At 40.5% G+C, this 13,581-nt stretch overlaps 1 protein-coding gene and 1 long non-coding RNA gene across 3 annotated transcripts in view; one reads left to right on the top strand and one right to left on the bottom strand.

Annotated features, from left to right (window-relative positions):
* LOC117801494 overlaps positions 1 to 8,247 on the bottom strand; it is a 52,407-nt gene extending 44,160 nt beyond the window's left edge. The window contains exon 1 of the long non-coding RNA XR_004624073.1: positions 8,190 to 8,247. This is a non-coding gene — a long non-coding RNA (uncharacterized LOC117801494). The remainder of the gene's footprint in view (positions 1 to 8,189) is intronic.
* IL6ST (interleukin 6 signal transducer) overlaps positions 7,553 to 13,581 on the top strand; it is a 50,157-nt gene continuing 44,128 nt past the window's right edge. Inside the window, exon 1 of one of the 2 annotated variants that reach the window (XM_034656251.1) lies at positions 7,553 to 7,775. The gene's annotated coding sequence lies outside the window, so the exon portion shown is untranslated. The remainder of the gene's footprint in view (positions 7,776 to 13,581) is intronic. The other variant, XM_011234481.3, reaches the window with a different exon arrangement.

The following is a 13,581-nucleotide window of genomic DNA, read 5'->3' as shown; positions in this document are numbered from 1 at the left end:
GATTTGAGAGTTCCATTCTGGTTGTTTATTTCTCCCTGACAAAACTTAGTGATTTCAAATAACATTTTAGTACGTATTACAATTTTGGAGGTCAGGAATTTAGGCAGAGCTCAGCTAGGCAATCCTTCTGCTCTATGTGGCACTGATTGCACTTCTTCATGGCTCAGGACTTCTAGAGACCAAGGTGAAAGCTTCGTTTAAAGATTAGGCCCTGCCAGAAGATATGAACAGACACTTTTCCAATGAAGACATACAAATGGCTAACAGACACATGAAAAAATGTTCAAAATCATTTAGCCATCAGGGAAATTCAAATCAAAACCACACTGAGATACCACCTTACGCCAGTTAGAATGGCAAAGATAGACAAGGCAAGAAACAACAATTGTTGGAGAGGATGTGGAGAAAGGGGATCCCTCCTACATTGTTGGTGGGAATGCAAGTTGGTACAGCCACTCTGGAAAACAGTGTGGAGGTCCCTTAAAAAGTTAAAAATTGAACTACCCTATGACCCAGCCATTGCACTACTGGGTGTTTACCCCAAAGATACAGACGTAGTAAAGAGAAGGGCCATATGCACCCCAATGTTCATAGCTGCATTGTCCACAATAGCCAAATCATGGAAGGAGCCGAGATGCCCTTCAACAGATGACTGGATTAAGAAGCTGTGGTCCATATATACAATGGAATATTACTCAGCTATCAGAAAGAACGAATTCTCAACATTTGCTGCAACATGGACGGCACTGGAGGAGATAATGCTAAGTGAAATAAGTCAAGCAGAGAAAGACAATTATCATATGATTTCTCTCATCTATGGAACATAAGAACTAGGAAGATCGGTAGGGGAAGAAAGGGATAAAGAAAGGGGGGTAATCAGAAGGGGGAATGAAACATGAGAGACTATGGACTCTGAGAAACAAACTGAGGGCCTCAGAGGGGAGCGGGGTGGGGGAATGGGATAGGCCGGTGATGGGTAGTAAGGAGGGCACGTATTGCATGGTGCACTGGGTGTTATACGCAACTGATGAATCATCGAACTTTACATCGGAAACCGGGGATGTACTGTATGGTGACTAACATAATAAAAAAAACATTAAGAAAAAAAAAAAAAGATTAGGCTCTGAGCTGGCATAGAGTCACTTTTTCTGTAACGTATTGATCAGTGCCATACTCGAGCTTTGCTAAATTTACTAGGAAGGGAAATCGATTTCAGCCCTCCACAGAAAAGTGTCAAAGAATTTCTGGCCATCTCTAACCCACCACAGAGTGAGAGGATGTGAGATTGGAGGTAGGGAGAAGTACAAGAGTTCTTATAATCCCCAGTTCCTTAAGTATTCTTGTGCAAGCACTTCCAACTGTTCCCAAAACATCTTTCTCGTAGCACTAGGACATGGCTGTAACTGCTGGTTATTTACCTCTCTCTCTCTCATTAGACTTTGAGATTCTCACGACCAACACATGTGTCTTACTCAGATCCATATCTAAGTGCCTGGCACACAGTGGATGTTCAGTCATTGTTTACGGAATAAATGAACTGAATAAATTGGACCAGTTAGGGTCCCCTTAATTCCTGGGTCTTTGGAACACCAGAGCAAGCTCCTATTTGATATAATTCCCTTCTCCAGATCTAGATACTCTTATTGACTTAGGAAATGCTGGATTTGAATGTGTAAAAATAACATTCAGTATGAACATATATGTAAATAGCTTTCAACTTTTGCCTCCTGTGTTTTCTATTGCTGGATGACAAATTACTACAAACTTAGCATCTTTTTTTTTAATGTTTTTTTATTATATTATGTTAGTCACCATACAGTACATCCCTGGTTTTTGATGTAAAGTTTGATGATTCATCAGTTGCGTATAACACCCAGTGCACCATGCAATACGTGCCCTCCTTACTACCCATCACTGGCCTATCCCTATTCCCCCACCCCCCTCCCCTCTGTGGCCCTCAGTTTGTTTCTCAGAGTCCATAGTCTCTCATGTTTCATTCCCCCTTCTGATTACCCCCCTTTCTTTATCCCTTTCTTCCCCTACCGATCTTCCTAGTTCTTATGTTCCATAGATGAGACAAATCATATGATAATTGTCTTTCTCTGCTTGACTTATTTCACTTAGCATTATCTCCTCCAGTGCCGTCCATGTTGCAGCAAATGTTGAGAATTCGTTCTTTCTGATAGCTGAGTAATATTCCATTGTATATATGGACCACAGCTTCTTAATCCAGTCATCTGTTGAAGGGCATCTCGGCTCCTTCCATGATTTGGCTATTGTGGACAATGCAGCTATGAACATTGGGGTGCATATGGCCCTTCTCTTTACTACGTCTGTATCTTTGGGGTAAACACCCAGTAGTGCAATGGCTGGGTCATAGGGTAGTTCAATTTTTAACTTTTTAAGGGACCTCCACACTGTTTTCCAGAGTGGCTGTACCAACTTGCATTCCCACCAACAATGTAGGAGGGATCCCCTTTCTCCACATCCTCTCCAACAATTGTTGTTTCTTGCCTTGTCAATTTTTGCCATTCTAACTGGCGTAAGGTGATATCTCAGTGTGGTTTTGGTTTGAATTTCCCTTATGGCTAATGATGTTGAACATTTTTTCATGTGTCTGTTAGCCATTTGTATGTCATCATTGGAAAAGTGTCTGTTCATATCTTCTGCCCATTTTATGATTTGTTTATTTGTTTCTCGCGTATTGAGTACAAACTTAGCATCTTAAAACAACACACATTTATTATCTCACAGTTTCTGTGGGTCAAGAGTCTGAGCACAGCTTGACTCGGTTCTCAGTTTTGGGTCTCACAAGGCTACAGTCAGTTTGTTGGCTGAGGATGCTGTCTTATCCGAGGCCTGACTTGGGCAGGATCTGCTTTTGTTGGCAGAGTTCACCTCCTTGAGTTTTTAAGACTGAAGGCTTCAGTTTCTTACTGGCTGGTCTTACTGGCCATCCTTCATTTCTCAATCCATTGATCTCTCCATATGACAGCTCATAGTATGGCAGTTTGCTTCATCAAACCCAGCAAGGAAGAGAGAGTCTCCTCACAAGAGAAGTATTATAATTTCATAGAACATAGAGGCCACCACATGGCAATTTGATTTTTTCAAAGCTACAACAGAGAGACACTGGCAAGATGGGCACTGTAATCTTACATAGCATAGTCCTGTGCATCCCTTCTCTCATGGAGAAGAAATTGCACAAAAAACACCGAGAAGCCAGAGGTCATAGAATTTACAAGAGTAAAAACAGACTCTTACAAGAGTCTGTCTGTCATGCCCACTTACAACAAACTAATGATTCTCTTAATTTGAAATATGAGCTAGATTAGCTTTGTTCCCAGTTTCATTTGACACTGACACTAAATTCCGTTTATTATTTGTTGATCCTGAAAAATAATCAAACCCTAAAATTTTAAAGAAAAATCAGAAGGGATAATTTTCAAGAAATTCCAGCTATCTCACAAGTATATTCATTTAATTTGTGCCTTTTCAGTGGGTACTGTCAGCTACCCTTGAGGAGACAGACACACATTTGCCTAGCCATTATTTAATACAACAGTACCAAATCTCTATCCAAATTCTAGGCAAAGGGCTGGGAATTCTTGGCCATACAAGTCCATAAAATAAAATATATTTTTTAAAAAAGTTCACGTCGGTACTTTCTTATTTATCTGGTTTTAGTATAAGTATCAAACTTGGAGCCAAGGAATCTATTTTGTAACTGAAAAGTATTCTTGCATATGAGGGTCAACAAAGGAAGAACGTTTGCTTTTCCAAGAGTTGTGTCAGAGTTAACAAAAGCAAAGTACGGTGAAAATCCTCAGGATGATGTTCTGAAGCTAGTTTGGGCTATCGCAAAGTTACAGTCCCAATACCTGACTTCCTTATCCTGTGTATGTGTCTGGGAAAACAACTCCACCTCACTGCTGCTCACACTTCTGCACTGGCCTTTCCTGCTCCCTAAAAGCCCAGGGCTATTTGACAGGGTTTCCCAGAGATCTCCTGTAACAAGAAGCTAAACCCCCTCTGCTTCAATTTGCATCTGTGTTTAACCTTTATAAAGAGTAGTATTTATTTCACCTCTAACTCTCTTGTTCTATGGTTATCCACTGCAGTGAAATAAAATAAGCAAATACTAATGACATTAAGAGGTTTCTGCTAAATTCTCAATTTTAAAATGATAGCCATAAAACTATGGTGTTAGAAGTCAGAATAGTGGTCGTCAGTGGCTTTGTAGTAACTAGAAGGAAGCAAGAGGGGCCTCTGGGGGCTGTTGGTCATGTTCTTTTTCTTGATTTAGATGCTCATTATATAGCTTTGTTTGGTTTGTGAAAAACTTTCAAGTTGTGTTCTTACAGTATGCCCAGTGATTATGTGAAATTTTTTAAATGGAGTCACATTATTGCTTAGTTTTGTTGCTATGAAATGAATTTGTCATGTTTTTGAGCTTGGAAATTTAGTTACAACTTGATTTAAGTTCATATTTCATCCCAAACTTATTAAGTAGATTATGTGGCTGAAAACTGCTTCATTTTGAAATTTATTTTGAATTACTTTTCATTCTGCTTGGTGAATTAGATGCTATTAGGCTATAAAGATTTTAACACATACAGAAACACTGTCCCCAGCTCACCATTGATTAAATATTTAATTTTTAAAATTTCTTAAGGTGTTTTATGCTAATAATGATAAATATAAAACTAGGGGACTGAAATTGATAAGGAGTGGGACCAAGAATGCAGAGGAGAAAAACTTTTAAAAGAATAAGGCAGTGGGAAAAGAAGAGAGTATACACTTGCCTCCTAAATTGGAGAAAAGTGAAGATTGCTCACAAATGATGGTGCTGATTTTTTCCAGGGAATAATGAAACAAGGTTCTGTACTAGGAATAGATGTTGGGGTGGGGCTGATAGTTCGAGGACAAGGGAAATAATTAGGAAATAGCATTGATAAGGTAAACATGGCTGAAGGTCAAGGGAATTGAAAATACTAGTGAGAGTGCAGTTTAAAAAAGTCGATGAAAGCGTTCCCACAATTTAGGGAGATAAGCAAAGGTAGGAAGTAACTGATAAACTTTGAGAACAAAGACTGGAGGTCACGCTGAGGACAAACTGTAGACTCAATGGGAGAGAGCGAGTAAAAGAGATACAAGAGTAGGTAGCTGTGGGTAGAGAGAAACTTAAAATTGAAAATTTTGCAGGTGGAGTAATTTCATCTGATGACTGGATTCAAGGAGTGACTACATCTGTGGGTTTCTGATAGCGGTGAAGTTGAAGATGATTGGAAAAGAGAAAGATGAGAAACCGTGAGGTCAGAGTTCTGAGTCATTATCATGGATGCTGAAATCAGTAGGCTGGGACTGGACCTGCAGATAGTTCCAAGGCTGACGCAGAGTTTCAGAAACAACTGGGCACAGGCAAGGAAGCAAATGGTTATCTTGGTCACGGCCAACTGTATGCAAATAGCAAGCAGGCAAAATTGGCCTTCAGCATAGATTACCTTTGTTATGTAGCATTTTTTTTCCCTGGCTTTGTTCACCTACTCTGAGTAACCTCATTGTCCTCATGTTGCTCTCTCACTGTACACTTCCCCACCCTACTTTTGATATATGTGAAATCCCAAATGTTCCTAAGGTATACATGGAAAGTTATCAATTGATAGGTCACTTTTTCCCACTTACTGCTGCATCTTGACAGGGTTTTCTCATGACAAATCCTTAACTGAAAAGTGGTCATTTCAGGGCCAGTACCTTAAAGCGGTGTCTACTAAGTCATGTAATTCCAGCCAAGGTGGGAAGGGCTCTTCCCGTTCTGAAAAATCTTTCTCCAATAGTGATTCATTCTTTTAGCCCAGGACTTTAACCATCCCCACAAAATGTGAGTTTCTTAGAGGTTAGGGCTGGGTTAAGCCAATACAGAGATACCCACAAAAGGACTGACTCAGTCTTTTGCTCTCTTGACCAGTGAGCAAGGCAGACTGGTGTGCTGATATTGATTCCCTCCATCTTTACTCAATGTACCAGTGAAATATCATCATTTTCAATATATGCTTTGATGCAAAAGGTTTGGGAAGCACTGACATAACATTCAACAACAGCTGACATTTATTGAGCACCTACTATATACCTAACACCTCATGTATTTTAACTCATTTAACCTTTGAACCAATCCCATTAGGTTGATACCATTATTCTCATTTTGCAGATAAAGAAACCGAGATGACCTGCCCACCATCACAGACATAGAAAGTTGCAGCACCAGGATGCAAACTCAGGCAATTTGCAACCAGAAAGCACATTTAACTACTATACATTGCCTCTAAATAAATGTTTGCTAGCTCTAAATAAAAATTTTACTTTAAATTTATAAGTTTGTTTTAAACATCCCTATAAATGGCAGAACTAGAATACAATCCAGTTACACTGTAGGTTAGCTGTAAGATGACAGGGAGCAGCAAGAGCTGAAAACAGCGGAGCTTTTGTCTCTCTTAACAGCACAATCCCCAAGTTTGCTTGGGACTCTGTTAGCACTAGACCTGCTTTTCCATGTCTTTTCAAAATTATCTAATGAACAACTAAGAAATCGTAATTTGTTCTGTGTTTTCCTCTGTGTGAATCCTCAATATAATGAAAAACTTTGTTTGTTAGTTTATGGGTATAATTTGTTCAAGTCCATTAAACCAGTATTGCTTTCCTACAGCCTGCCATTCTCCCACAAAAGGCCCTGGCCGCCGGGGTGTTTCTTTACACACTTAGACATACACAGCTTATCTTACAAGTTTCTCATCTTGCTTTGGGGGGGGGGGGAATCACAGCGAGCCTGAAGGTCCATTTCCCAGGCGGGGGAGGAATGTAATGAAATTCGTTTTTGCTAGGTATTTTTATCACAGATTGGGATACACAAACCGCAAAGAACTAGTTTCTTGGCGTGTCACACTAGCTCTGGGGTTCACTGATCAATCACAGCCAAACTCATTTAGTAACTTAAAAATATATATCATGGCAAGGTTCATTTATGTAAGACTTGGACCGAGGCCGCTGCCACCACGATCTGCGGTAATCTCGTGTGGAGTCACGACCATCGAGTTCTTCACTTTCCCTGAGAAACTCCCACGCCTCCCCTGTTCCCAAGGGAGCCCGGCGGTCCCTCGCGGTCTGAGTCCCTCGGGGAAGGCCGAGAAGGCAGGCCGCGGGACCGCAACGAGAAGGGAGGGAGGCAGGCGTACAAACCACCCGGGCTCCAGTTCACGACCCCGTTATTCCACGGAAGAATGGAACATTCCGCTCCTTCCGCCCGCAAAGGGGAGATGGGGGGAACCTTTCGATCCGGTCTAGGAAAGGCGACGCGGGCGCAGCCGCCGGAATCCCGGACGCCGGGAGCCGCGTTACGGGAATCGCAGCGGCCTGGAGTCCCGCCCCTTCACCGACGGGCTACAGCTCGGCCAATACTCTAGCGCGCCGGGTCTCGCTGGAGCCAATCACCATACAGTCCCTAAGTCCGGAGGCGGGGCGCGGCGAGGGCGCTTCGGGGCGGGGTCGGGGGCGCAACGCCCCGCCGTGGGAGGAGGGCCGCGTGCCGCGTCTGCTGGAAGAAACCGGGAGCGAGCCGGAGCAGAAGCGAGGAGCCTTCAGGCCCGCGGAGCCGCGGGGGTAACGCCCGGGCGCAGCTGAGTCGGAGGCCGCGGCTGCGCGGCCGACGGGCCCGGCTAGGCCCGGCGCGGAGGGAGTCGTGCCCTGTACTGACGCGGATGAGCGAGGCGCCACGGCCTGAGGTGAGGAGGTGCCGTGGCCGAGTGAAGGGCCGTGTAGCGGGAGGGTGAGGTCTAAGTCGGGGCGTTCGGGCCTGGGGACCTGGCACTCGAGGTGGCAACCCTTCCCTGGGAGAGGGGCGCCGCAATAGCGTGCCCGTCCCAAACTTGTTAGTTCCAGCCTGGAAATCCCCACATTCCTCCTTCCTTTCCGTGTTCGCACACCTCTGAATTTGATTTCTACAACTTTGTCACCTATATTTCTAAACCGTAAGCGCAGACCTTATCTCCAGCACACGCACGCGCGCGCACACACACACACACACACACACACCCTCAGCCTTAACCTTAGGCCCACGCCCCCAAATCCCCCCTTTTTGCCCCTTTCCATCTCCCCTTAATTTCCACTAGCCCCGCATTTCACTCTTCATTTTCTACCTGGAGATGAGTCTCTCTTCACCAAAGCCATCTTTTCGCCTGAAGTTGTAATGTTTCAACATGGTTGAAAGTTCACCTTAATTAAAACCTTTTAAACTAACGTCTTATCTCTTCTTTTTATCTCTTACGTGTACCCGTCCTAACGAATCCCACATAACACTGTATTTGAGAAGCACCAAATCCATCTGTAAAAGTTCACCCCTCCCCCAAGCTTAAAGGTTATTCCAAGCGGCAAGGTTCTGTTTTTCAGTAGATGAACAGCATTTTATTCATAACTCCAACTGAAAAAATATCACAGGTTAAAACTAAGACTTTCCACTTTGGTTTTTGGGTTTTTCTCCCTTCGGAAAAACACCCATTTCGGATTAATTTGTGTAGTATTGGCATTTTCAGCAGTTACACTGCTATAAAATAATCAGTGATTAGAATGCCAGGGTGACTCTTCTAAAAGATTGGAGTCTTTGGTTAAGTCAGTGGTGTAAACAAACCCTTTAGACTGTGTGACTGCCAGCTTCAAGTTGGAACAACTCTTAATTTGAAATTCCTGACTCAGATCATCATATGAGCTGTTCGCCATTATCTTAATTTCTCAAGTTCATGATAATTCCCACTTGGAAGTATTTTTTTAACTGTAAATGGAATTCTGCGTTTATAGAACCAACTTGATCTTAAGTTAAATCAAGTTTTCCAGCTATTTCTTTTGGGGGATTATTTTGAACACTTGTTTTTAATCACAAGTGGAAGAAAAAGATTACAAGATGGAGAAAGTGTGAGAAAAGGAGAATAAGTTTTGTAGTGGAATTTTTCCCTCTTAAGTCTGTATAATTGGCAGTGCTATACATGTTTAATTTTCTCATAGATAATTTAGAATATTATAAATATTGCTGCCAGCTAAGTTAATATATTATGTTATGAAAAACGTGCACGGTGTTCTCATTTTTATTTATGAGTTGCAGTGTTTTCTTTCACCTTATTTAAAAATTTTCCCAAGGGAATTTGCACTGCAGTTAAATGTTAGGGTGAATGTTAGTTATTATATACCTATGAAGTAAAATGTTGCAATATCCTGTATAGAGAAGGAAACTGAGGGTTGGGGTCCCTTTGAACCTTATATCTGTGCAATTCTAAATCCTGCGCTCTCACTTGACTTGGTCATTTTGTCTTGCTGATATATTCCTTGTAAGGGATCCTCTACTACAGTTGGGTTTGGGAACTTTCGGACTCCCCATAACTGATCGACAGGGAGGGTTTTCTCCCCGCAGAAGCTAGAGCTTCTCATTTTAACAGGAGTCAGGACTTCCTGGCCCTAGTAAATTTGCAGCGTGGCTCCCAGAGAAGCGTGGAATGTTCTCACAGTCTTCTCCATTTCTTTGATTGCAAAGGTCGAGTGATCAGAGTTGAAGTTTCTACTCTCTCATTTTACACAACAAATACTAAGCACTTAACTTCTGGCTACAGTTCACAAAGATGCATGAGGTATTCTTAGAACCTTTATAGAGTTTACAGAAATTGGGCTGACAGATGTATGAAAAATTGTAAGGATGCAAGGCAGTTACAATTAAATATAGAATGATACAGAAACTGCTGTAGATATTTAAATTAGGGAGTGATTATTTAATGGTTGGAATGATCAAAGGATTGAGCAGAGGTCAGACTTGAAACCTTCGTGAGATTTGGATAAAGAGAAAAATGAAGGAAACACATTCCAAATAGAGATCTATGTAGAAACGGTCAGAAATAACCAAGGTATATTAATTATAATAGCCAATACATATGTAATGCTTATTTTGTGCCAGTCACTGTTCTGAGCACCTTGCCCATATTTTTTCAATCCTTATAACCTTAGGAAGTAAATGTTACTATCTTCCTTTTACAAAGAAGGGAACCAAAGCAAAGAGAGGTTAATTTGACCAGTGCCACATAGTTACTAAGGGGTAGACCTAGAATTCATACATAGATAGCCTATAGCCTGGCTTCAGAATCTGAGTTCTTAACTCTGATGCGTATATTCCCTCTTCATATAGTATACTTGAATGGCAGAGTCTAGAATAATGTGGCCATTCCAGGAGGTCTTTTAAAACGCACTCTTTATTGTCCTCTATGTGCCTCAAAGTATCTTAAATTCTGAGGGTATCAAGACAGAGAAACAAATAATTACAGTACAGTATTATCAGTCCTATTACGGAACTGTACACAAGTGCATTGGAGCAGAGATGTTTATGGGAACAGGGAAATTCCACAGGAGAGATGATGTTTCATTGGAGTTACACACGACACAAAGCAGAGTCTGGGAAAAGACATTTTAGAGTCAGGGGATAGCGTATGGAGAAGCACAAACTCTGAAATAGCAAAGTGTGTTAGAGAAAGTCTAGTAGTTTACCGTGGCTTGAGCTTAGTCTGTAGAAGTTAGCTTCGTCTGTAGGGGTAGGAAATGATAAGTAAACCAAAATGTGAATGGCATGTTGAGGTCAAGGAAGATGAAAGCTTAAATATTTGCTTTGCATTTGAGAAACTACATAAATAATTTAAGCAGATGGTTTGCTGTTCTTTTTAGACATACAGTGGTGGGGTAGCTTGAGGGAACAGTGTGAGTAGAACGGTTTCTTAGAATGACTTTATTATTTATTTAAGTATTCTCTACACCCATCATGGGGCTTGAACTCACAACCCCAAGATCAAGAGTCACTTGCTCTACCAGCTGAGCCAGCCAGGCCCCTCTAGAATAGATTTCAAATACTGGAGAAGATAGGTTAGACAGGCACATATGAAGCCAAATTTTTAGGTTCTTAAATAGCTAAAATATTTGGCATTATTTTTGACCCTTTAAAAAGCTTTTAAAGGTAAGAGTGACAAGTTTAAAGTAGTGTTTTAGATAGATTGATCTACCTATAAATGTCAGAATGATTTGGAGGACAGAAAGAGACTGGAAGCAGGAAGGCAGATAAATAGTAAGGTGATGGAGGTTGGTCATGGTGGAGGGTAGAAAAGAGGAGACAAATGGAAGAGACATGAAAGAAGATTAGGTAAGCTAGAGTTTAATGGATAGGTAAGAGGCAACAAGGGTCCTCATTGACTGAGGCAGTTCAAGAAGGGTGATCTTAGATTGGGGAAAAGATAAGTACACTGACTTTTCTTAGAAGTAAGTGAATTTATGTCTTTATGTGTGCATCAGCATGTGTGTATTCATGTATTATTCAGACCTTTCTATTTGAGTCAGAGGCAAGACAACGATACATAACTGGAATCAAAAGAGAGATCCTGGCCAGAATTCTTGAAATTATTTTGTTTGAAACAGTGATAGTTCAAGTCTATGTCTTCATATGTTGGTATTTAAAAAAAAATAGTAGATTCCAAATACTCGGGTACTTTCATAGCCAGGAGGTCAACCCTAGCAGAGAATTCAGTGAAGGAGACATAAAGTAGATACATAAAACAATTCAACCACATGATATCATTACATAGAAACCAGGAGATAAGAGAAATTCAAGAAACAAACATGGTCAACAATGTTCAGAAACACTCGTGATATTCTTACATTGTCTACAGTCTCTCTTTCATTCTGTGTCTGTCTAGTATATCTTTTTTTTTTTTTTTTTAAAGATTTTATTTATTTGACAGAGATAGAGACAGCTAGCGAGAGACGGAACACAAGTAGGGGGAGTGGGAGAGGAAGAAGCAGGCTCATAGCAGAGGAGCCTGATGTGGGGCTCGATCCCATAACGCCGGGATCACGCCCTGAGCCAAAGGCAGACACTTAACCGCTGTGCCACCCAGGCGCCCCTGTCTAGTATATCTTAATGAGATTTCCTGAGAAATTAGTTAATTGATCATGACTAAGAGAGCTGTGTTGAAATGTGGCTGTAGTATGAGTTATTATTTTAAAGCTATATGTATACATATCCAGAGCAGGAGTTTTATTCCTTTCAGCACAGTAAATCTGTAGCCCTGTTAAAATCTGGACGTTCTGCCTCCAGATTCTCATTTTCCCTTACTCAGACTCATCAGTTTCATCCTGTGCTCTGAGGTAGATTGGTTTCATCATTACTTCCGAAGACTGCATTTCATAATTGGTTGTCTACATAGTCTGCTTTTGTTTGGATGTTCTGTTGTGTGTGTTCCCTCACCTCCATTCCCTAACACAAAGTAAACTCATGAGAGCTGTGTTTCAGATAGTGCAGCTCTGGTTTGTACCCTGGCATGTGCTGGAATTTTGCCATTGATAATCTTCTTTTGACATTTAGAGTCAAAGATGACATGTAGCTCATACGTATAGTATTTTCTCTGTTTAGAAAAACCTTTACTTGGATTTCATTTCTGGGCCTTCCCGGGCCCCTTGTGAATTGGTTTATTCTCTGTGCTTCTGTAGCATTCTGTGCATATTCCACCTCTCCAAACTTTAAACTTCTTAAGAGCAAGACTTGTTTATGAGGCTTCAACTGTATGTGTTATGTTTTATTTCTTAAGCTGTAGTGAGAACATAAATAGTCATCAAAATACTCTTTAAACCTTTTTGCATGTCTGAAGCAGTCAGTGATAATTTGTAGGGGGACTTGCCTAACTCTAAGGTCATAAACATAACTCTATTTTCTTCTAATACTCGGAATCTGAAGATCCTAAATCTGAAGTGTATGTATGTGTAATGAAGTAGATAGAACTCTTTTTGCTTGTGGAGCCAGTTGTACCAGTACTGTTTATTAAATGGTCCTTTATTTCTCCAGTGATAAGAGGTGCTTTTTTGTTGTTGTTAGATGATTAAATTCCTAAATATATATGGATCTGTTTCTGGATTTTTTTGTTTTATACCATTGATCAAATTATTCATATGCAATGCCCTGTTTTAATTACTATAATGTTGCTGTATGCCTTAATAGATGATAGGGCAAGTATTCTCTTTACTTTTCCTTTTGAGAACTGGCTTTTGGCTATTATCTAATATTTTATATGACATTTTAAATTGGTTTGTAAAGTTCTATAATAAACCACTTTGTAATTTAGATTAAAATTGTGTTGCGTCAGTATAGTAATTTGTGAAGAACAATGTCTGTACTATGTATATTTTGTTTTCCATTCCATGGTATTTAAGTCTTAACTAATGAGCTGTCTAGTAAGAGTTTATAGTTTTCTGTATAAAGTTAGTACACAGTTCTGATTAGATTTTTTTCTTAGTTATTACAGTTTTTGATGCTGTTGTGAATAGGATTTTTTCTTTTACATTTCTAATGGGTTATTACTGGTATATAGGAGAGCTATGTTTTTTGATGATCTTTTGTTTAACTATTACGTTAAACTCTCAGTAGTTGTGATAGTTTGTCATTTGATTCTCATCTTTCTTAATAGATAGTATCTACAAGTTTTTCTTTTTCCACTTTTATGTCATTATTTGTTCTATTTT

This window comes from Ailuropoda melanoleuca, chromosome 3 (assembly GCF_002007445.2).
Source record: "Ailuropoda melanoleuca isolate Jingjing chromosome 3, ASM200744v2, whole genome shotgun sequence".
In the NCBI taxonomy this organism is placed as follows: Eukaryota; Metazoa; Chordata; class Mammalia; order Carnivora; family Ursidae; genus Ailuropoda; species Ailuropoda melanoleuca.
Note: the sequence above shows the minus strand (reverse complement) of the source record. Positions and strands in the feature narration are given on the sequence as shown.